At 35.6% G+C, this 26,682-nt stretch overlaps 1 protein-coding gene across 4 annotated transcripts in view; it reads left to right on the top strand.

Moving 5' to 3' along the window:
- Positions 1-26,682, top strand: part of LOC149191597 (RNA helicase family protein) — a 361,001-nt gene that overhangs the window by 147,603 nt on the left and 186,716 nt on the right. The window lies entirely within an intron of this gene.

Genomic DNA, 26,682 nt, shown 5'->3' with positions numbered 1-26,682 from the left:
TAATTATTTTCATTTTCTTGTCAAGGTCTGACATGTTTTGCATTGAAGGCTTGTTCAAAATTCTGTGAAGGGAAAAAGCTTGATCACTAGCCTCTTTGGGGTAGATGCAAGGGTTTTCAAGCTATAAAGGCTTGGCCACAGGCCTGAATAGGCCCATCTAGCCTAGCTGTAGGCCTAAAGGCCTCAAACAAATTCATTACATTTGTTCTTATGCTAATACGATATTTTTTGCAGGCCTTGCAAATTTTTTTGTAGGGTTTTATGTTGAAAAATTGCTATACAAAGTCCTGATCCATTGATCCATTGATTGGTAGACTAACGTTGGTTTTGCAGGCCTATGCATCACTTGGACAGAGGTTTTGATCTTATTTTGGGCTTGGGTACTTGTCCATCAGTCAAACCCGCTCTCTAGGCCTGGCAGCAAGGCCTAGAGGCTATTTCTGCCCTAGCTGCAAGCACTTGAAAGTCTGTCCCTTATCACATATAATCCAGGGTTAACGAATCTGTGGTTACAGGAGCAGCGTTGCCTTGTGAAGGGGTTACATTACTTGTCTGAAGGAAACACATTGATGTTTGGGCATTTAACTTGACATACCAGCCTTTGGAGTGAGGCCACAAGGTGGCCTTGTTTCTCCTCTGCAGTGACTTGTTGCAGAGTGTCAATTGCATCAGATCTAAAGTGTTGCATAACAGAGCCTAATCACAAAAATTTAATAACTTTCCTAATCTCTCATTCTTGCATGACTGTGACTGATCTTGTTGAACTGTGGACTGATATATTTTGACAAAATTGCGGACCCTACAGTACGCTCAGGTCTGAAGCACTGAAGATAATACTAAACCTAAAACAGTCAAAATTAATCACACTAATTTACAAAAGGCTTGGTTATGTTCTATCTCTTACTCTTGCAGGACTGTAGCCTTTCTTGGTGACTAATCTTGTTTGACAGTGGCTACAATAGACTAATATTTCTTGACAGTGGTATATTTTGAGGTCTCGTGCATCCTTTCATCTCTGAAGTTGATCATTATTGTGTTATTTGGATAATAGATTGGTATATGCCACTGGTTCTCTTCCAATCTTTTCAAAGTGTTAAGGATAGCCCTTTTAGTCACTAACCATTTTGTCTTTGTTATCTTTTGTTAGAAGTTGCATTGTATAGTTGCATTTCATCATTTTAAATCACTGTTAGTTTCAGATCTGGTATCTAGCCTTTGCATATCTATTTCCGTTTATATTGCTATTGGTCCATGTTATTGGTCAGTAGAAATCTGATCTAGCACAAATTGTCTTGATTGAATCTTCTTTTCTGGTGAAATTCTTAAACACCAATTAGCAATCTCATCCGCCATTGTTAAAGACAAACACTTTGTGCTCTTAAATTTCACTTTCACCTATACTCTGAAAGCACAAGCATCAAAGTGAAATAATAATATAATTGGATCTATAATTCATTTCACCTAAGAGTAGGGCTTACATTTAAAGGGGCACTTGTGTTATCTCTTGACATATTGTTTCGTTGAGCATCTCTTTTGCTTCATCAACATCGTGATCTTGAAATATTTGTTATATCTTTAGTGGATTTCATTTTTGAAGCATCTTGATCTACATTGTCTCACTGAAGCATTTTCATTGCATCATCAAGTTTGCATCTTGTGCTAACATTTCCTTGCAACATTGTTGTTATTGTAACTTAAGAATATCTAGTTGTGCAAGTCATTTGGGGCATTATATTAAGGCACTGGTCTCACTGCTAACCTCACGTCAATCTTATATTTCTCATAATTATCTCACTTGCCGTCCATCTTAAATCAAGTTGCATTAATAGTAATTTCCTTGCCTCTAAATCTCCTAGAACTACTTGTTCCAGCAAGTCTTCCCTTTCCATCTACCCTTAGGGACTACCCGCCTTAGCTTATCTATGTAATGTCCCCATTTTTATTTTTCTCCATAATACAGCGAGGGTGGATTTCTAGGGCAGAGGATGGCCAGATCAGTGGAGCAGGTTTATGTCATCAGGGGTTCCAATGGAGTTTTGAGGAGTTGTTATGGGTTTTGATGGCGTTTGCTTGGCATATTTCATCATCTGCACAGTTTTCCTTTCGTTGTGTCACATTCCGACAACTTTCAAAAATTAGTATTATTATGGGGCCCAACTTAATTAATTATGCTCGAGGTGGCATTCCAGGGAGATTAATTGATGGAATACCTCAGTGTAATAGCTCATTGGAACCGGAATGAGAAGATCTACAAGATGGAATGTTGAGAAGTGACTTTTTGTGGTCGAAGAGAGTATGGTCAGCGATTTATCATTTTCCTTAGTTAAAAATGACTTTAATTAATCATTTAATTAAGGAAAAATAATTAATTGGAGGAAATGGGCCAAAAGTGACTTAAGTGAAATAAAATAGAATTAAAAGGTCACTTAAGATAAAGTCGATGGAGGAGCTTCTAGAATAATAATAAAATAATAAAATAAGATGCTTCTAGAGGCTTGGAGATCTATCCGTTAGATCTATAAAAGAGGAGGAGGTCATTTGGAGACATCTTGGATTTGTATTTTCTTCTTGTGGAGAGGTTTGAGAACCTGGTTCTGTACTTCAACAATAGATCCAGGACGGAAACCCTCGGGTGATTCAGTGAGATTGGGCAAGTACCAATCTCCCCTTGGTGAATTCATCCAAAATTCGCAAGAGAGCTTAGCATTGGCATTTCAGTTGAGTTTTGGGTGGAGGGCTAGCACAACATGGGAGCAGATATCTTGAGGCTAGTTTATCTCAGCTATATTGGTTGTTTCAACATGTAAACCCTAGTTTATCTAATATAATAAAGCTGAGAATTTCCCTGTTCATTGTGTTGTGGGACTACAATGCTCTATTTGTTTAATTTTACATGGCAATGTTCTGTTAAGTGAATGGTAATTGTATGTGAAGTGTTTGTTCCACATTTTTTTCATTTGGGACATTACAGTGGTATCAGAGCAGGTCGTCCCGCCAACTTGAGGGTCTCTATTGCAGATTGTTCGAGGGTTTCAAAGATTAATTCCATTGAGCCATAAATTCTGAGAAGGCCATCCTAGAAATTCCATGACTATTATTAGAGGGCTACGTCCAATACATAAGGTACAATATTCGTGGTTGGTGTCCAAAATATTGAAGAGTCTCAATTATTCAAGCTAGGGACAAAGGACATAAGTAAATTTTGCATTAGCTGTAAAAGTTAAACCTCGAGGCAAAATCGACAAAATTCGCATGAAGGGGTTAGCGGCCAAAGAATAATCGTATCAGGGCAGAGTCTTTGGAATTGAGTCACAAAATAATTGTTAATAGCCATGCCGGGTTGAATTTTCTGTAAAAGCCGTTGAATTTCTGCATGCGGATCAAGAACTGCTGGGCAGAGATCCTATCGATTGCTATGTTGAAGAGTCAAATTGGCATATTCGCATGGCATGTCAGTCGAAGATCGGGCTTCTAAGTGTCTTGCATGGTGGGGGCCTCAATCAATAATCCACGTAATTCAGAGCCGCTGGAAGAGTTTTGTAGTGCGGATCATGGGGGGGCCAAGTGACTGTTGAACGACTGAGGTATTTAACAAAGAGGATCCTAGGCTCATGACAAGTCGCAGGCGAGTTTCCCGGGGCCATAAGACCGCACATCTCCTCGGAATTCTTAAAGCCGCGAAATCTATCAGGCCATGGAGCCGTATAGGTCTTGTGTGTTAGTCGAAATATTGTTTGCCTTAGCAAATTTCATGGAAGCCCAATGTTGATTTCGGTAAAACACAATTGGTGATGTAAGAACTGCATGTAAGGCTTGATGCAAAGGAGAAAGTCATGATTGAACTTCCCGTCTGGTGCGATTGTGTGTGTGACAAATTCAATTTGAGCCATAATACACGAAACATATTTTCCCTTGCCTGAAGGTGTGACGCAAGGAGTGTGGCCAAGTTATTTTGCCAGAGGGATCCAATTATACACAGGAGAAGATGTCGAACTAATTTGCACACCAGTAGTATATCGAAGAGGCCAAAATATTGTGACACATAGGAGGCCGAACGCGTGGTGACTGATATTTGTTCAGGTCGAGAGACAATATTCTTGCCCCAAACTCCATTCCGGTAGCATACCGAAAAGTGTCAAATAAGGGACTGAGAGCTATTATGTAGCAAACCAAGATCATGATTGGAAGATGTCGATTTTGTGATTGAACATTATACAACTGAGGATAATGATATTTTTTTGGACGAGCCACTCCTTTCCTTTGCTAAAATCGAACTATGTTTTTGTTTAGCTTGGGGCAACAACTAAGAGAATCATTCCAGAATTGAGAGGGTCGATTTTTGCGTGTGAAGGGGCTGCTTTTCTTTGATAAGACTGAGACTGTGAATTTTCTTTGCTTGCCGGCTGTGCTATCCAAGCCCACGCAACAAAATACAAGGATATGGCTATACACAACATTTTCCTACTACGCTAGATGGACACCTATTGCTTATAGTGGCTAACATTAAAGTTGTAGGTCGTGAGCGAAACCTCAAGAAGCTCCCAGGTTCCACTTTGCATTCACTAGTTGTTGTCTTAATGTTTACAGTAGTGAGAAAAGAAATACATGTGTATTAATTGCTATTTCTGAGTATAAGGTTGTTTTGGATTTCTAGTTGATTGATGAGGTTTTTAGCTTAAACCTAGGTACATTGTTTGCACTTTTGTATTCACATCTACAATAGATTATAAATGCAATGTGGACAATGTTACATATCTCTGTTGGCGATCATTCCATATCGGGTTCCTTTCAGTGCACTGTATTCTTACTTAAAAGGCCATGGAACTCTTCGCTAAATGCTGACATTTTATGCATTATGGACTTTTAACATATTTGTGCCAATGTTGCACTAATCGTTATTGGGATAATTTTGGCACGGGGGAAAAATCGGAAAAAATCGTAAAAATCGGGAAAAAATCGGTAATAATCGGGAAAAAATCATAACATACAAAAATATTCATTTTTTTTCAATTTTTTTAATATCTAAACCATCTACAACATAAAATAAATACATTGACACATAAATATGATAAAAGAACTAATATATAATTTGTTTAATATCATTTCTAGTGCTACATCACACATAACAATGAATCATGTCCTGAATAGTAAGACCTGACTCCTGAGTGCCAACTCAGCCTCAAAATATCAACAAAAAATATAATAATGTATCTCATATCATGAGTCATAATGTCATATACAATGAAATGAACCAAATAACTAAAGCCTAATACTACTGATTTCCTTTGCCCCTCTAGATGTAGATGTCAGTGGAGTTTGTAGTAGACTCTACTGTGCTCTAGAAGCTGAAAAACTATGAGCTACAGGAGGTAAACCACGTCCTCTACTAGTGATAGGGGTAGCTTGGGTCACCTCCTCCTCATAAAAAAAATAAAAAAAATAAAATTAATAATAAAATAAAATAAAATTTTCCATGATTTATTGGATAAAAATTGCGATTTTTTTGGAAAAATCGGCTATAAAAAAACCATGATTTTATCGCCTGATTTTATCTTTGTTTTGAAAAAATCGCGATAAAACAATATTATCGCGATTATTTGGCGATTAGTGCAACATTGATTTGTGTAGTGAAAGCACAAAGAGCTACTCTGAATTGTTTCAGTTGTTGTATATCAATCATATAGCATAAATTATATCGGTCAGAATTGGTCAAAGAGCTGGTTGCTAGGGTCATGATTGTTTGATGTCTCGCTGTAAAGTGTTGTTGATGGGGTTTTGAGAGCATTATTGTTATAGATGTCTTGTATGTTGATGTATTGCTGCTTCTGAACGATGGAGTACTTAAAGCACCTTTTAAATCAACACAAAAATACATCAATGGACTACAAACCATACCAAAAACCAAAACAAAACGATAGACCCTTCTCAAAAGAGGTCTATGCCATTCTCCAAAAAGAACAACCAAGGGATATGCAAAAAGAGTTGGAGATTTGACACAAAATCCTTGCACTTGGAACAAATTTGAAACACATGAGGGTCACATGGAAAGTCCTTTTCAAATTAGATGAACTGGATGCACTTCTTTCCGAAGTTAACCAATTAGAGGGAAAGAAGCTCATTTGGGCATCTTGTCTCAGTGACATCATGAGACTGACCACACCTATAACTCCTTACAATGATGATTTTATGAGGAGAGTTTTCAGATTGGTAGTTGAAACTTTCCAGGACTTAGACAACAGTGCAAACTCTACCTTTGGGAAGAAGCTTGATATTTTAGAAGTTATGGCCATGACTAGGACTTATCAAATCATATTTGATCTTGAGTGTGATGGTTTGATCCTAGAGATGTTGCAATGCTTCTTCAGCATTAGGAAACATCATCCTGACACAGTAATAGCACACATGCAGTTTGTTGTCGCCCAAAGTTTACACCTAAGGTGCAACGCTCAGAGTAGGGGCTGTCACCCTAATCCCTACTCACTTCGTTGGAACAATAAGTTCTAGGAGATCTGAGGCAAGGCAATTACTTCTCCAGGTAGCCTGAATTAGGATTAAAGGGCAAGTTATTAAATTGAGCAATGTGAAATAAATAACTTTAGTTAGGATATTTAAAATGAAACTATAAGAGCCCAGTGCCTAGATACAATGCGCCAATAAATTAGAAAACTTGTTCAATAATGCAATATACGTCAAGCCACGGGATAAGTAATGCTGCAAGGAAATGTTAGTAAGATAGATCAAGACTACTATGCAATGTAAATGCTTCAATGAGATAATGTAGGTTAAGATGCTTCAAAAATGAAATCCACTAAAGATATGACAAATATTCCAAGATCACAATATTGATGAAGTAAAAAGAGAAACAATATGTTAATCCTTGCTCTAATGTGAAATGAATTATATGTCCAATTAGATTATTACCCTTGATGTTTGTTCTTTAAGAGCACAAAATATTTAACTTTAACAATGACAGGTGAAGTTGCTAAGCAAAATGGAAACCACTACTTAGATCAACTAATTGCAGAGTCTTGTTTAGAGTGTTCTTTACTTTACCAGGTAGCAGCTAAAAACAAGTGAGACAAGTGACTCAAGATAAATAGAATTGTGAGCAATGAGCAATGACCAGATTTATGAAGCACGACTATGTCATGTACCTTTAGTTATGCCACTTCTCTTAAGGTGTTCTTCACTTTGTAAAGTAATGTTATGAACATAAATTATGTAAAAATAAATAAAAATAGATGATAAATTATAATCATAATAATATAAATATAATAATAAATAAAAGTAAATTAACTAATGGTTGGTTAGTTAATAATGTAAAGGCATGTCTTAGAGATATGCCTGTTTGTGAAGGGTTATTTAATAATGTAAAGGCATGTCTTAGAGATATGCTTGTTTGTGAAAGGGTACTTACTTGGCTATATATATACAGGACAGTCATTCTCATTTGTACTCATCTTACATTAATTCTTTTATTCAATATAAATTACAATTACTATCCTACGATGCATGTCTTTGTTTAGAAGTATTTTAAATATTTCCGCTGCGTATACGACTTTTGGTCATTACATTGGTATCAGAGCTCTGGTCGCTCAACCCCTGCACAGAGTAGTTACATTGGTATCGGAGCTCTGGTCGCTCAACCGCTGCACAGAGTAGTGTTCTCGGATCCAAATTCATCAACATTGTTGTCGTTGAAGCATTTTGCTACAAGAATTTGAAATTTCTCCATTTCTCTATCAAGCATTTGGCCATTCAATTTCTTTTTTAATATATATATGGAGAGAAAAAAAAGGATTAAAAAGAATATAGAAAAAAATCAAATTCAAAAAAAGAAAAAAAGAAAAAAAAGTACATATAAAGATTGTTATTATTATTTTTAAATAAATAAATAAATATAGTCCAATGTAAATTTTGAAGGACAACATTCATATATATATAAAAGGTTCTACATTATTGATAAAAAGTGCATGATAAACATAAGAGGTAATCTTTCCAAATATATTTAAAACTATACGTAAGAGAAGGAAGAGTAGATAATATTATCTTGATTCTTCATTAAATGGTTTACAAGCCCGTGGTTATAGAAACCCATGGTAATTGCTCATGGTGTTTTAAAAGTAAAAGAAAAACAAAAGGAATACAAAATCTCTTTGTGTGAATGGTAAGTTTTACTTTTTACATGGAAAAGCCCGTGGTTTTAGAAACCCATGGTAATTGCCCATGGTATTTTAAAAATAAAAAAAAACAAAAGGAATACAAAATCTCTTAATTTGAATGGTAAGTTATACTTTTTACGTGAAGAGGTAATTGCCCATGGTATTTTAAAAGTAAAAAAAAACAAAAGGAATACAAAATCTCTTTATGTGAATGGTAAGTTATACTTTTCATGTGAAGAGTAGATAATATTATTTTGATTCTTCATTAAGTGGTTTACAAGCTTGTGGTTATAGAAACCGATGGTAATTGCTCATGGTATTTTAAAAGTAAAAGAAAAACAATAGGAATACAAAATCTCTGTGTGAATGGTAAGTTTTACTTTTTATGTGGAGAAGCCCGTGGTTTTAGAAACACTCATGGTAATTGCCCATGGTATTTTTAAAGTTAAAAAAAAACAAAGGGAATACAAAATCTCTTTATGTGAATGGTAAGTAAGTTATATTTTTAAGTGAAGAGTAAATAATGTTATTTTGATTCTTCATTAAGTGGTTTAAGTGGTTTACAAGCCCGTTGTTATAGAAACCAACCCATGGTAATTGCTCATGGTATTTTAAAAGTAAGAGAAAAACAAAAGGAATACAAAATCTCTTTGTGTGAATGGTAAGTTTTACTTTTTACGTGGAGAAGCCTGTGGTTTTAAAAACCCACCCATGGTAATTGCCCATGGTAGTTTAAAAGTAAAAAAAAAAACAAAAGGCATACAAAATTTCTATGTGAATGGTAAGTTATATTTTTTATGGGAAGAGTAGATAATATTATTTTGATTCTAAGTGGTTTACAAGCCCATGGTTATAGAAACCCATGGTAATTGCTCATGGTATTTTAAAAGTAAAAGAAAAACAAAAGGAATACAAAATCTTTTTGTGTGAATGGTAAGTTTTACTTTTTACGTGGAGAAGCCCATGGTTTTAGAAACCCATGGTAATTGCCCATGGTATTTTAAAAAGTAAAAAAAGAAAAACAAAAGGAATACAAAAGTTATACTTTTTACGGGAAGAGTAGATAATATTATTTTGATTCTTCATCAAGTGCTATTTTAAAAGTAAAAGAAAAAGAAAAGGAATACAAAATCTCTTTATGTGAATGGCATGTTTTACTTTTTAAGTGTACAACATTAACGGAGTCAAAAGTAAATAACTGAACATATATTTTATAATATACACCAAAGGTGAATAGCCACGTTTCACTAGGATTGTAACTTTTCAAAAAGAAAAAAAAATTATAAATAAAAGATATATAAAGAGAAGTATTATATTATAAAGGGGTATTTAAAGAAAAGTTCAAGTCATAAAATTATTGAAAATATATATAAGTACAAAGCAGGTATTATTATAAATAAAATGTTACATAAGGAGAAAATATCAGTTAAGAATAGTGTTGTGAAAATCGCGATTTTTTGACTTAGCCATATTACCACCTGATTTTTACAAAGTTTTTTATTTATTTTTTTATTCGAAAAAATCGCTTAAAAAATCGCGATTCGAACAGAAAAAATAGCGACCTTTCGGGACAACGCATTTTATAAGCAAATTGATGAGTTTTATTTCTCATTTCTAGCAGACGTTGAGAGCTGAGGAGGAGAGGAAGGCGTCTACTAGGGCAGAGGAGGAGAAAACATGAGATTTTAGCATCCCAAGCAAGAAAACTTCGTGTTTGGACCAAATTTCTTCGGCAAACCGTGGTTTCCACGTATGGGCACCAAATTTGGCCATTTTGTTTTGATTTTTTTCTTGTTTTTGCTTGGGTTTCTATAACCCATTGATTATCAATGATTTTTGAGTGGATTTGATAGTGTTTTTTTTTTCATTTTTGTTGCATAGAGTGGAGAGGGTTCATTTTGGTAAAAAATGCAAAAACTTGATTGTTAGATTTATTAGTTTAATTTTTTCTTGTGCTCTATTTTTTTGCATAATTTTTTATTGGGTTTGAATGTGCATTTTTTCTATTATTGTTGGATTGAGTTGGTTTTTTTGTTTGTTTGTCAAAAATTCAATGTGTTGTATCATGTATGTAATTTTTTTTCTATTTTTTTTTAACTTGCAATTCTTATTGTGCCATAGGTTCAACTTCAAACTTTATCTTACATTAAAACTCAAGAGTTCAACCAAGTTACAAACATGCCAAGGAAATTGGACCCTCTGTGGGAATTTGGTGAATCTGATGGAGGGTTTGATAGAATAAACTTGTTTTACAAGTTATGTGGGCAACATATGTCAGGGGGGTTTATAGATTGAAGTATCACTTTGCACAAATCCTTGAACGTGATTTAGGGCTTTGCACCAATACAAATGCAAAAATCATCCGAAGAGCCATGAGATCATTGGAAGAATTAGAGCAAAACAAAGTGACCAAAGCAGATCTGAAAAAGCAACTAGCAGGGAGTGTGTTAGGATGTGAATATGGAATTGGCACTGATTATATTTCAACATCAATATTTACAACCAACCTTGTAGCTACCTCATCATTTTTTGTTCCTGGTACCACGGCTGGTTCACAACCATCTATCACTTCAATGCTTAAAAAAAATGAGAAAGAACAAGCTGACAAGTTGTTGGGCAAGTTTCTCCTTTGAAGTGATATTCCTTTCAGCGTTGCAAGGAATAATCTATTTTTCTAGCTTGCTGTTGATGCTATTGCAATTGTTGGCTCATGGTACAAAATACCTTCTTATGATGACTTTAGAGGCCACATTCTTCAAGATGAAAAGGTTGACTGCACCAAAGATTGGAGGAGTTTAGGGTATCATGGGCACAAACAGGATGCACTGTGATGTCAGATGGTTGGACCGACCAAAAGGGGAGAACCCTTATAAACTTCTTGGTTAATTGTCCCAAGGGGACAATGTTTATGAAATCTGTTGATGCATCTTCACATATCAATGATGCAAAATTATTATGTGATTTGCTGGATGTGTTTATTTTTGAGGTGGGTGCAGAACATGTTGTCCAAGTCATAACAGACAATGCTGCAAATTATGTTGCTGTTGGCAAGATGCTTATGGAGAGGCATCCTACTTTATTTTGAACACCTTGCGCTGCACATTGTATTGATTTGATGTTGAAGGACATAGGAAAAATTTCCTTTGTCAAAGATATTGTTGACTCATCAAAAAGCATTACAAAATTTATATATAATCATGCATATATGCTTAGCTTGATGAGAAAATTCACCAACAACAAAGAGTTGGTGCGCCCCACCATTACACGGTTTTCCACCAGTTTCATATCTCTTCAATCCCTCTTGAATTCTATGTGGGATGTGAAGAGAATATTTCTTTCAGATAAGTGGTGTGCTTTGACATTTAGCCGCAAACCAGATGGAGAGGCCATATGCAGATTAGTTTCATACCAGAAAAACTTCTGGGTGGGAGTGCAAGAGGTGTGCAGCGTTACTGAACCTTTGGTAAAGGTTCTGTTGTCGCGCAAAGTGTCTAGGTACCGCGACAACGCTTAGAGTAAGGGCTGTCACTCTTGATCCTTACTCTGTTTAGACTCTCTCCTAGGCAAGTCAAGGGAGGTAGTCCCTAAGGTAAATGGACGAGAAAGCCTATGGAATATGGGCTCTAGGAGATTTTAATGATGGACAACTTGATGAATGAATCTTGATTAACTCAGGTTGATAGATTAAATGCCAACGTAAACAAGACATCACCACAAGATAAAAACAATTATAGACCATTGCCTTCGATATTTGAATTAACCATCAATAAAAGAAGTTATCTAGAACGATTTTCAATATTGTGACGAAAAGTGACAATCATAAATAATCCATATGCAAGAAATTCCAGATTTAAAATTATTTTCACTAACTACCCAAATCTAGATTTAATAAATTTTCTTCAAAAGTCAAAGATGATTAAAAATGTTTATTGCACTAGACTATAGAAGAACCATGAAAATTTAAGATTTAGCGTTTAACATCAGAAACACCAAGGAATTTAAAACTAGCATTTCAATTATTCTTCGAAAAAATGCTTTAATGTGAAAAATGAATAAGTAAAATAAATGAAAGGGCTAATAAATTAAAATTTTAATGGGCCATAGGTCACGTTAAAAAAATTTAATGTTAAAGCGCAATCCTTTAATTTACTTTAGTTTATTTCATTTTTAAATTTTAGATTTTTTTTTTTTTTTAGGATTTTTAGAAATTTTAATGTTTTTAGGATTTTTATAATTTTTAATTTAAATGATTTTCTAAATGTTTTAGATTTTTTTAATTATTAGGATTTTTTATTATTATTTTAAATGAAATCACAAAAATAATTAAAAGTAAAAAAAAAAAAAAACAAAAATTAAATCAAAATGAAATGAAATCTAACCAAACTAAAAAAAATAAAAGATAAATCTAATTCATAATAAAATGTAACAATACAAAATAAATGAAACAAAACAATTATAAAAAAAATAAAAAAATAAAATGCACCAAAGTCAAAAATCAAATGAAATAATAAAAAGAGAGAGTATATACGCTAACCCTACCTATTCGAAAATGCAAATGAAATGAAAAGTCTTATGTGTATTGTGTTTGTTGCTTGTAGTGCAGGTGTGCAAGTTGACGGAGAGAAGAATGCGGATGGAACAGAAGGAACGAGGCAATGAGGAGTGCGTGAAGAAGAAGGGAGCTGCGGGTTTGAAAGCAATGGCTGCAGATAGGAGGAAAATCGCAGAGAATGACGAAGGCAGAAGGAAGTGCGATGGCAGTGTATAAGAAGCAACGTGCAGGTTTAGGGAATTAAGTGGGAGTTGTAGCTGTGGGGTTTGCTGCAAGAAATGGAGCTGTGAGCTTAACGTGGCAGCGTAAAGAGCAGATGGGAAAATGGATGGCAGATGGGGGATGCAGGTTAGTGACAGCACGCGGATGGAGCTGAAAGGGCAGCAGGGAAATGGTGGGCAGCTTGGAAGGATTTTGAGGGTGGAGATGAGACAGGAGCTGTAGGTAGGGTTCTACAGGCAGCAGCGAAAAGGTTGTGAGCCTAAAAAAATTTCGAAATTTTTTTAGTGAACAGAAAAATTGAAGATCCCAGGCAGCAGACAGGAAAAGAGAAAAGCAGCCCAATAAACCCTTAAAAATTTCCCAAAGATTTCCGAATAAAATGTATATGTTCGGTGTCAGATTTATTACTTGAAACCCCTGTAAAATCGTCTCTAGATAAAAAACTTTAAAAGCCTGGACTGCGGAAATAATGCCCCCGCAAGAGATGGTTCTAAGGCCAGATCTTACCCTCTAGGGCCTAGATCTGGCTTCAAAATCAAACTTCACTTTCAGATCTGCAACCTGTTCCTGAAAACACAAACACTCAGAATCCCGATATACCAAAAAAATGAATCCCCAGAAACCCTAAGTCAGAAAAAAATTTCAAGTCTATGCACAGTAGCAGATCTATCAGATCTGGCGTGTGAGTCCAACTCCGCTCCCAGATCTGTGACAATCTGAGGTTCTTAAAAGCCAGATTTATCAATTTAGCACAGTTTTTTTTTTTGAAATTTTAAATTTAAACGGAGGTGCTTCACCCAAAACCCTTCATGCATCAACAATGAAAACTTCTCATGATAAGCCCGGGATTCAATCCAGCTGGGCTCTTCATAAAATACTAATCGGGAGTTGGCTGGTCCAACTGAAAACTTCCCCGAATGCCCGATGATCTAAAAATCAAGAATTCCCTGCACAACTCAATTCAACCATTAACGTAGAGCGAGGAAACGATAATAAAATTCAGATTTAATAGAAATACCTGCCATTATATTCAGAATTTAAATTACCATTCAAACCCCAGTGATCAAGCAAGATACATGTGCTTAAATCACTCTACATAAAGCTATCATGAATGGTTAAAAGGAAATCTATGCATGAAATAACACATCTTACAGCATTTCCACGAAGAGTAACACCAGCAGAAATTAACCTCAAAGTCTTTCTTTATTGCTCATGAAAAAAGATTACAAGAGAGATTTCACTTGGCACACGACTCAAAGATCAAATGATCTCAACTGACAAATGACCTCCTATTTAAAGATAAATCTTCCAACAGCTAGTTCGAGTGATCCTTGTCAAAGTGATCTCGACTGTTGATGAGGATCAAAATTTCTTTTAATCTCATCCATCGAAATTTTAAATATTGAGGAAATTTCGAATTTTTCAATTAAATGCATTTTAATAAGTTCAAAAATTAAAATTTTGCATTAATTTCCTCAAAATTTTGACTTTGACTTAACTCTAGGGACCCAAGGCATAAAATTTAGCAAAATAATCAATTAATCTTTGTCCCTAGACCTGTTAAGATTTAATTTTTTAAAGGACCCATGAATTTTACCTCTGGAAAATTTAAATTTACCTAGGACCTAAGACTTATGAGGGGATACATTATTTTTCTAACCCTCAAGACACTTTACATCATGATTTTACATAAGTTACATCTCAAGGGGGAACACTCATCTGAAAAGGACCCTCACAGAGTACTCAAATCTGTGACACAAATATAATCTAGCAGATCAAACAATTTGTAATAAAATAACCTAACCAAATAGTTAGGATTATTTGCTTTTACATAGACTCGATCTAGAACACTAGGACTCCCCTAAGATCCCAGTGACTCAATCTAGAACACTAGGACTCCCCTAAGATCCCAGTGACAAAATCCACTCTGGCTTTGGGGTATGGCTGAAGGAAAACTTTGCCGACCATCCGAGAATGGATCGGTGAGACAAAAAACCTCCTGGAATGTAGATCGTCACCAAAAAAGTAGGTTTACCTAGGTGATTACATACACGACACGGATCTACTGAAATTATTTACATTATACACATGCAGACTGGGTTTACATTATAAGATGATCTTCAGGCTAATGTTGATAGCTGGATGACAGGAACACATTAATCAGGTGTTATTCCTTTTGTGAAAAAGGCGGTGTACTGCTATGGGTCGTTGATATGTAGTGGTCAACAGGTTCTTCAATTAGTTGATGGTGAGAAGTCCGCAATGGGCTATTTGTATGAGGCCATGGACAGGGCCAAAAAATCCATTCGGGCCTACTATGATGATAAGGGAGATGAGGGGTTTGAGAAACAACTCCTATGGGAAGTGATTGATGAACGATGGAACAACACACTCCATCGTCCCATTCATGCTGCAGAGATCTATCTGAACTCCACATTTTCTTACTCATGTGGGTTCTCTTCTGATGCTGAGATCATAGATGGATTCTTAACCTGTGTTCAGAGGATGGTGTGATCTCCAGCAGAACGTACAGAAATCTCCAAAGAAATGGAGATATACAGGATGGCAGGTGGCGCATTTAGCTTTGAGATGGTTGTGGTTGATAGGAAGACTAAAATGCTAAGTATTTTTTAGTTTGTTTCAAATTTCATTGTCTCTTCAACTTCATAACTTCATACTTTGCTTCAACTTTCAACTTTAATTTTTTTCTTATGTTTATCTTATTTGTAATTTTGTTATAGATGCATGGTGGACTAGCTATGGTGCCAGAGTACCCCATCTGCGAAATCTTGCCATTCGAATCCTCAGCCAAACATGTAGCTTCTTAGGATGCGAGTGCAACTGGAATGTATTTGAAAAAATACACAACAAAAAGCGCAATAGGCTAAACTTAAAACTTAAAATATTCCAAATTTCCAATTAATTTTTTGAATTCATTAAATAATATATATATATATATATTTTTTTTTTAATTATTATTTTATGATCTTTGTATAGGTTGGAGTCCCAGCGATTTAATGACATGGTTTACGTCTACTAAAATTTTCGATTGTGCGTGAGGCAACTTGAGAGGATACTTGATATGGAGGCAATCTCATTTGATTGGATTGACACCACTGCTGCATGGAGGGTTGAGGCCGAGAAGCCTCCCATGGAGTCTGCTGATGATTGGTTAGAGCAAGAGGTAGTGGAAGGCGTAGAGGGGGAGGAGGAGGAGGAGGAGGTGACACCACCTACCCAGGCTACCCCTGCCACCAATAGAGGACGTGGTCTACCTCCTGTAGCTCTTAGTTCTTCAACGTCTAGAGCACAACAGAGTCCATTGCCAACTCCACCGGCATCTACATCTAGAGGGAAAGGGAAAGCTATTGCATTTTCTTCCAAGAGGGGTAGAGGAAATCAATAGTATTAGTTATTTGGTTCATTTCATTGTATATGACATTATGACTCATTATATGAGATATATTATTATATTTTTTGTTGATATTTTGAAGCTGAGTTGGGACTGAGGAGTCAAGACTTACTATTCAGGACATAATTCATTATTATATGTGATGTAGCACTAGAAATGATATTACACATCTTATATATTAGTTCTTTTATCATATTTATGTGTCAATGTATTTATTTTATGTTGTAGATGCTTTAGATATTAAAAAAATTGAAAAAAATGAATATTTTTGTATTTTACGATTTTTTCTCAATTTTTACGAATTTTTCTGATTTTTTCCCCTCGGCCGATGATTGCGAATTTCGCAACTTTGGAAAATTCCCAACTGAACTCCTATTGCAACAACTGATATTATTTCTCCTAATTGTTAATTAATTAACAATTTATCTGCTACGACAAATATTGAAATAACTACACTGCAACCTTCACAAATAAAACTGCAGAAAAATAATGCACTGGAAACTGAGAAATACTAGCAAACACACATAAAAATAACACAATTATTTTGGGACAAAACTGTGAAAATTTCTAAATAGAAATTCCACTGCAGTGATTAATATTATTTCTTCTACTTATAACCTCAGAAATAAGTTATCTACAGTATTATGGCAGATATCTAAATATATTCTACTGTTTTAATATCACAATTAAAACATTGCAAAAAGTAAAATACTGTCACAAATACAATCACAATGACATGGTTATTTTTTGGACAATTGTCCCTGGAAAACCCTAATGTGGGAAAACTAGTGCAGCAGATGAGGGTTTTATTATTCTTTAGCACAAATCTTCATGTACAAATCATAGTTTTTAAAACCGGCCTAGCTAATTGGTTACTGGTCTAACTAGCCGGTCAGCAGGGCCACTGGTTGGAACCAGCTGAAAAACTCAGCTAAGGAGGCACTGTGGCGAGAATTTGGCCCTAACCGGTCCTAACCGGCCGGTTTAGGATGGAACCGACTGGTTCCATCCTAAACCAGCCGGTTACCTGCCATGCCCCCTAAGGACCCACAATGCGGCTTTTTCGAGGTAGTTTAGGGGTTTTGGAGGGAAATTAAGGGTTCTTTCCCTCCAAAAACACCCTCTCCAAGCCTTTAAGAGGCAATTGGTATGTTTTTGAGCGCATACACACGAAGAAGAGAAACCGTTTGGAACAAAAACAGATAAATGATCTTGTTTTCATGCAATACAACCTTCGATTGAGGAGGAACCATATGATGAACAAAGCACTTGATCTAGATCCCATTGTGTTGGACGATATTGATCCAACATCAGAATGGGTGGAGGAGATTGAAGATCCTGTGTTTGAGGTCGATTTTGATATTGACATGGCTTTAGCGGGGGATGAAGCAGATTTTGTGGCGACATCGGAACCAGGATCAATAGCGGCATAAAGGAAAGACAAAGAACCAATGGAAGGCACTAGTCGTGTAGGTCGACAAACTCGTGCTTTGATTAGGTCCACTTCTATTGTTATTGGTGGCATTGCTACTGAGGTTGCAGATTAGGCTGAGGCATCCTTAGACTTTGAACCAGATGATGTCTATGTAGCTCCTGATGATGATCCTGTGGCTAGTAGTGGTGATGAATTTGATGATTTATCATGTGTACGATGTAGACTTTTAGTAAGCCAATGGCCTCATAGCTTGCAACATTGTTTTTGGACTTTATAGGCCATTTAGAGCCTCATTGCTTATGTATTTTGCTATTTTGTCGATGATATGTTTTGCACTCGGTGCCATTTTGATATATTCACCTTTACATGGTATATAAATGAGCAAACTTTGCATATTTTGTCACTATTGGCTTGGAATCATGGTTTTAAATCTTAAAATAGTTTTGTTCCATTAAAAATTAATTATTTAATGTATTTTTCTAAAACCGGTTTGTTTAGACCAAACCAGTCTCGGTTAGACTAGTTTCGGTCGGTAAACTGGTTCATTAGGTGGACCTGTCCGGTCACCAGTTCCGGTTTTAAAAACATTGTACAAATTACACCTAGCAGTATAGAACAAGAATTTCTGAATTTTTTTTATAGATGTTCCTGAACAAGTATCTGACCCGAGAGAAAAGTTCCTCCACCCTCAGCGTCTCTCTAGCTTGCCCAACGTCGCTTTATTCGGCTCCTATATTGACCTGTAGAGTGCCAACATCACCCAAGCCAGCGCTGCCTCTCCCAGCGTCAATTTGCCCAACGCTCTCCTTTTACTGCTCTGTGTCTTTGTCCCTGTCTTCTTGACTGATGCTGCACTCTCTCTGTCTCTCCTCCATCTACAAATCTCCCTCTGAATCGATTTTCTCTTGCCAAACTTCGACTAGTGAGAAAATCGATTTTACTCGGGCAATTGAGTATCAGCCTAGTGTGTTTTCGAAAAGACCCTCATGCCCCTTCTTATATCTTCCTGTTGCATAACCAACGGCCTAGATTAACTCCTAATCAATGGCTTAGATCATTTTGACTTGATCTCCATCTTTATCTAGATGATTCACCCACAATTAGATTTATACCCATTAATATTTTAATTTTCCTAAGTTTAGACTTAGGAACCCCATAAAAATATTAATTATTTTAATATAATAGTCTCTTGGTGGAATTTCCCAAAACGGTTTTTGGGTTCTTTGGAATGCATGTGCCCAAGCTTCCCTGCAAAATTTGAGGCTTAGAGCAAATTTGATGCTATCTCAAATCAACAAAAAGTACTTGGAAAAACCCAACTTGGGAAAACTAGTGCAACAACTAAGGGTTTTATTATTATGCAGCAGTGAGAAATTTCGAGTACAACTGGATGCCGCAATTTGGCAATCCTCACCCCACAAGCAAACTCCTGGCACGACTTGCCTTTAGAAATTCGGCCCTCTGACCCTCTGCGTCAGCCTCTGCACTGCCTGCTGGACTTCAAGCCTTTGACTGGTCTCTAATGAAGTCATTTTGCCTTCTGCTGGCTGGAAAGATGCTTCTTCGACACTCTGGGACTCCTTCCCGACCTCTGGAATTGATGACGTCTCTCCCTCTTAGCAAATCAATCTTGCCTTTAGAGGTTGTTGTGCTGCCTCGACGTCAACCTCTCTGCAAATGTACTCGTTGGATTTGGAATGCCTCCTGTAGCCTCACTGTCTCTGCCCCTCACTCACTGCTTCGATCTCTAGCTCTCTTCGACAACTACTACTCTGGAAATCGATCTGCCAAGAAATCGAATTGATCAGGTGTCTCAATTGATTTCTCCATCACCACTTCGACCTCCTCTTATAATCCTCCGTTGGAGCACCAACGACTAAGATTAAAACTTAATGAATGGCTAGGATCATCTTTGGATCAATCCGTGTGAGTTTCTAGATGATTCTCGCCTTGACTTAGTTAATACTAATTAATTAACAATATTCCCTAAGTTTAGACTAGGAAATATTTAAAAAAAGGTTAATAATGTAATTAAGTCATTTCTAGGCGCAATTTCTAGAAATAATTTCTGGGTTTTGGAGATCTCATGTATTCTAGCCTCTGCATAAAATTTCAAGGCTAGAACACATGCGATGCTACAAAAACTAACAATACCTTCATCGACTATTGTGTGGTACTCCACTTTGGCTCACATAGAGTACTACAAAAGGTCTATTCACAACTATGCCTCTATTGCAAACCTGATGGAGGAATTTCCAACGAAGATGGAAGCATTTCAATGGATTGCAAAATGTGAAACTTATTTGATCCTTGTGGTTATTGCGCACGTTCTTCTCATATTTGGTGTCATCTTAGCATTTACATATTGTACATGGGTTTCCAGGAGTCATTCAAGTCTAGTTCTTCTACCATCCCAACCTCAAGCATTGTGAAAACAATCTCAATAGTGACTTGGATTGTGTACTAAATGTTTAAAAAAATTCCTATTCAATCATCTCTCAATTTGAAATATGAATCTAATCTCTTTACATAACCAAAGTGTTTTGTTGTGGTTTTCAACCCAACTATAAAGATATGTAGAACCTATTGTGAAGGGAATGCCTTGTAAGTTTTAACATAATCATCATTAACAAGAAATTTGAGGAAGAAAAGTTGCTATAGAGGTGTTGTCGCATAGATTGTCTCGGCAACGTGACAACGCTCAGACGGGGGGCTGTCACCCTGATCCCCGATCTCTCCGTTTAAGCCGTCTCCTGAGGCTAAGGGGAGTAGACCCTATGGGATAAAGGAAGACCAAGTGTGGATCAGTTGGGTTTGGAGACACAACAAGGCAATTGAGCACCTGATTGATTTTAGAAAATAATGTCCCCGTGCCTTATGGAGTTAATGATTAAATGATTATTTATTAAATGTTGCAGAAATATGAACCTTGTAAAACAATCATTTATCATCAAATATCTCAAGCACTACAAGCTATTCAATAAACTCACAACGCTTTAATAATGATCCAACAATTAAATTTCTAAAGATTGAATGCTTTAAACAACCATACAATTTTAAATGCTAACCAATTAACACTTTATATAGCTAATCTTCAAATAAACATTTAAGCATGTTTAACTATATAAAAATGATAGATTTTCATCCTGCAACAGAAAAAAAGACATGAAAAGGTATTTTCAATTTTTTAATTAGTCTTTTTCCAAAAGTTTTTATTTTTTAAATATTTTTATTTTTTATAACTTTTTGATTTACTTTAAAGTTAAAACAAGACTAAACTTTAGAAAAAAAATCTTGATTATCAAAACTAAAGCATAACCCAAAGAAAAAAATTGAAACTAAAGAATATCTAAAAAATAAAACTAAAACTTAAGCAAAAGTAAATCAATAAAAATTCTAACTCTGAGAATCGAATTTTTTATTTATTTTCAAACTTTTTATGATTTTTTAATATTTTTTAAATGATACAAAATTCTAGATTTAAAATTTAACTAAGGCAAAACTAAAAAGAAATAAATCTAAAACTAAAGCAAAACTTTAATTCTAAAACTAAAACGAAAAATTATACACTACCATAACCTAAATATACACAACCAAGACTAATGCATATACGCAACACAAAAATCGAATCACATGACTGTTTTGTAGCTGCAGGGATGGGAAGGTAGGCCTGCGGACAACGTGAAGAGGATGGAGAAGTTGACGGCGAGGTAGGTAAGGCTATGTGGAAGAGCGAATGTGATGAAGTCTGCAGCAGAGGTGGAATTACAACGTGCAACAACGTGGAGCCCCAAAAAAAATCGACGCAGAGGCCACAGGTTCCAATATTTGTTTGCAGGTTTAGCAGACAACAGTGTGGAGAAACTTTGCAGGGGCAAAGGATATGACTGCGTAGTTTTGGATTGCTGCGTGGAAGAGTGCGGAGAGGAAACGAGCGTAAGGGGGTTACAGTTCTGGAACCAGCAGCGTGGGATGGCCAACGTCTCATGCAGGGTGTCTGTGATTTGATTTTGATGTAGGTCGGAGCTTGATGGTGACTGCGTGAGAGGGTGCATGCCACGTTCAGGGGATAACAGATTGGGATTATGCGTAGGAGACTCTTGGTAAATCGATGGAGGGAGGAACAACAGATAATGGAACAGCTGCGTGGAGATTGATGGAGTGGAGGCAGCGTGAATAGGAAAGACTGAGGTAGGGGGCAGCAGGTTGATGCAGCCGTACATGCAGAAATCCCCCAGAAAACCTGTGAACCCTTATAAAAATTTCAAAATTTTTTCTGCAGCAATAAAACGCCAAGGAGCAGTGAAAAATGAAAATACAGTAGCAAACCGGTAGTCCAGAAACTTAATTAAAATTTTAAACCCTTCCTGCTTCAGATTGTCTAATGGAAAACCTTGAAGAATTTTCAAAATCTGTACTTGCAACCTGCAAAAAACCAAACACCAGAAAAACCTAAAACCATAACATAAAACCAACTAAATAATTACAGTGATTATAGATTAAAGGCTCTAAATAGCCAGATTTGTTGGTATGGCACATAAATATTTTCAAAATTTTAAATTTAATGTGAGGTGCTTCAGAAAACCCTTCATGCATCTGCAACAAAAGTTCTAATGATAATCCTGGGATCAAAACTGGCTGGGCTCTTTCAGAAAATGCAATACGGGAGTTGGCTAGTTCAGCCGAGAACTTCCCCTAACGCCCGGTAAACTTAAAATTAAGGATATCTTGCACAACTTAGATCAACCATTAACATAGAGGGAGAAAACAACAAAGAAATTTAGATCAAATGGAGATACCTGCCATTTTGTTCAGAAATTAAACTATCATTCAAACCCTAGAGATCAGACAAGATACTGTGCCTAAATCAATCTTCATCAAGCTATCATCAATGGCTGAAACTAAATTTATGCAGAAAAATAAAACATCTTACAACATTTCCAGAAGAGTAACATCAACAAGATTTTCAACCCCAAAGTCTTTCTTTATTGCTCAAAAAATGACTACAAGAGAGCTTTCTTTAGCACACGACTCTCGGATCGAATTTGATCTCAAATGACCCCTGATACCCTATTTAAAGGAAAAATTTCCCAATGGCTAGTTCGAGTGATCCATATCAAACTGATCTCGACCGTCGATGAGGATCAAAATCTCTTTTAATCTCATCCGTCGAAATTTTAAATGCATTTTAATATATTAAAAAATTAAGATCATGCATTTATTTCCCCAAAACTTTGACTTATTATTATTTTATTATTTTATTTAATTTTTTTTAATTTTTATTTATTTTTTAAATTTTATTTTATTTTAATTTTTAATTTATTTTTTTGATTTTTTATTATTTATATCTTTTATTATTTTTATTGGACCCTCGAACTTAGCCTTTGGGAAAAAACACCTTAGACCTAGGACTTATGAGGGGATAAAACATTTTCTAAACCTCAAGACACTTTACATCATGAATTTTACAATTTTTCATCTCAAGGGGGGAAAACCCATTTGACATAGACCCTCATAGACCACTCAGTTCTGCGACACAAATATAATCTAGCAGATCAAGCAATTTGTAATAACCTAACCAAATAGTTAGAATTATTTCCAAATTACTTTTACATAAACTCGACCTAGCACACTAGGATTCCCCTAAGATTCTTATGACAAAATCCATTCCGGCTTTGGGGTTAGGCTGAAGGAAAACTCTGTTGATCATGGATTGGTGGGACAAAAAACTTTCCGGAACGTAGATTATCACTAGAAAATTAGGTTTGCCTAGGCAATTTACATACATGAATCAGATCTGCGAAGATCATTTACAATTTACACATGCAGACTGGGTTTACAACATAACATGATCGGACTGATGATGATAGTCGAATGGCACGAACACGTTGATCAAGCGCTATCCCTTTTGCGAAAAAGGGGGTGTACTGCTATGGGTAGTTGACACGTAGTGGTCAACAAGAGGTAGTACCTTTGTCTCATAGTTCCTTCATGGACCTTATTGTAGAATACTATATTGTATATCTTGCTACTCTTACAAGCAACTACAAATGTTTATGGTGAATTCACAATTTTTATTTATTTTTAATATTATATATATTATTACTACTGTCCTCGACTTCCCATCCCTTGAAAAATTTGGAGGTGTGCTCACACTGTCTTGGGGATATGTCCCCTCTTCCATGTCATTTCACCATCTCGAAAATTGGTGCAACATAGGTTTTTAGGGATGCATGCAAAGGGATGCAAAGGATTGGTAAGAGTTTTGATGTAAAGATTTGAAAATCATCAAGAAGGTATAAGTTGCCCTTACACTTGGTTAGGGAACTTTGACTATTTGAGAAATGCATTGTTCACTTCATGGGACCCATTAGTGATCTACAAGTGACAATAGGTCATTATGACTACATATCTCAATTTCATGTTTTTAAGGACGGATAAAAACACTGACATCATACTCGGTCAACCTTGGTTTAAGGATTTGGGTACATTCATGTTAAACATAAAGAAACAAGTTTTGACATTTCCTTATAAAGGGAAGATGGTCATGTTTCAAGACATAACAAGTAAATCAAAATCAATAAAATCTTCATTAGAAGCCCTTAAGGATATCTCAGAGTTGATGTTTCAAGATAAGAAAAAAACGATATCAAAGAAGCAAAAAGAGCTTGAAGAAGTCACTCAACAAAGACAAAGAAATTTCGTGCTTCAGAGTTCACCAAGAAAAACTACTCGAACAAGTCAAGAAAATCAAGCATCAAAGAAGGAACTCAAGGAGCGTTTATTAGAACAAAAAGAAGAAAATTTACGTTTAAAGAACCTTAACCAAACATTAGTAGAACAAATCAAGTGTTTAAAAGATGAGAAGTGTGAAGACCAAAATAAATTTGACTCAGAGATGAGGAATGCTTACATCTCAAAAATCATAATCAAAATTTGCTCAAACAGATTAAAAAACTTAAGGACGAAAAGAAATCATTGACGAATAGGTTCAAAGATCTTGTCGCAAAGGAAACATCAAAATCTCTAGATGTAACAGTCCAAACTGAAGAAACAAACATCAATACCACTAATCTTGTAGTTTAGGCAAATCCAAACCCTATTGAAGTAAAAACGTACTCAGAGGTTGTTGTTCAAATAGAGGAGACACCAAATAAGGATTTAGTAGTTAAGTCAACAACAACAATGCCTGATGGAAATCAGGAAACTGCCATAAAAACATTTAAGGAAGTTCAAACAAGAAAAATTCCTTATCTACATCCGAATCTTCTTTCTAAAGAATTTATTCTTATATTTATATGTAAACACTCTTTTCTTATTATTTTTTTCTTTTATTATTAATTATTTTTTTATTTGGTTTTTGAATTTTCTTTTCAAATGTATATATAGACGTATTTCCGTTTTTTTATAATATTTCTTTTTTAATAATCTATATTTTTTTACTCACTTTTTTTTCTTTTCTTTTGTTGATATATATATATATATTTTAATTCTTTTATTCTTTTTCTTTTAAATGGCCAAAACCTTGATGGCAAAATGGAGAATCTCCAAAAACTTGAGTAGTGAAACACTTCGATCACGACGGCAACAAAGTTGATGAAAATTGATGGCCAAAGGCCAGATCAGACTGGCTTTGTGCCGTTGTTGAGCGGCCAGAGGATCAAACAACTATGATACCAATGTAACGAACAAGGTTTGTGTACTTCAGCAGTATGCTTTGATACCAATGTGACGAACAAAGTTTGTATACTCTGAGGAATGCTCTGATACCAATGTAACGAACAAGGTTCGTATACTTAGAGGACCTGAAATATAGAAATATCCATGATAGGATGAATATATCTATATTGAAATGCACAAAATATATGAGATGATGATTACAATTGAGGGTGAGGGCCTGCTTATATACCTAGGCAAGGACACCTTCACAAAAGGTCATGTTTTTAGAGACATGCCTATTCACTACTAATTATTATTCATTATTATTATTATTATTTATATTATTTGTATATATTTTATTCACAACAATATCTCACATGGTATCCTTGATAACTTTGAGTTATTGTAAGTATTGTGGGTAATTAGCATTTCAAACGCACCTGTACATATTCCTTTTCCTACACCCAAGGAAGGGCTATGTAGAATATGATCAACCTCTTAGTAACTGAGATGTACTCTTGTGACATGTGTGGAGAAGGTAGTGTCATAGTTATACTTTTTATTTCTTTTAACAGTGTGACCATGAGATATAAGATTTCATACCTGGGAAAACATATTTAAATAAGTTCTGAACTATGAATATTGGTCATTCTCTCCATCACATAGGAATCTACTAATGCAACCAATTTTATGCTGAATAGTGCTATGGCCACAATTGGATATTGAAATCAAGCACCTAAGGCTCTAGATTTCAAGTCTTAGGTTTATATTGTGTAATTTTAGTAGTGCAGAGTTATAATTGTATACATGACAATCCAATTCTGTGCTGAGCACTTTCCAACTCTGCTTTTCAAATTGGGATTCATCAAGTTAAGACAATTTTTTACATACAGGTTGAATGTCAGTTTCGAGACCACTCTCTTCAGCAAGAATTATATTACCCACATTATATCACACAACATTATATGAGCTTGTATAAGCATAATACTAACAACCATGTCTGGATATATGTCCACAACGCACAACATATCTAGCAGACTACCAACATCATTTCATTTCAGTTGGAGTATGCTAAAAATTCATGATACAGGTTAAACATGAGAGATACTTATCTCAGTTGTATTTGGCAACTGAGTTCAAGACTGCAACTCTCTGCCCAACCGTTGACAAGATGCAACCAGATCTTTCTTACAACCGTCAACCCTGAGCCAGATTCCAGGGCTTGAGAAGACTGCTCCGG

Source organism: Pinus tabuliformis, chromosome 2_2, assembly GCF_031772625.1.
Source record: "Pinus tabuliformis cultivar Carrire ecotype Pingquan chromosome 2_2, CPIR1, whole genome shotgun sequence".
NCBI classification, from domain to species: Eukaryota; Viridiplantae; Streptophyta; class Pinopsida; order Pinales; family Pinaceae; genus Pinus; species Pinus tabuliformis.
Note: the sequence above shows the minus strand (reverse complement) of the source record. Positions and strands in the feature narration are given on the sequence as shown.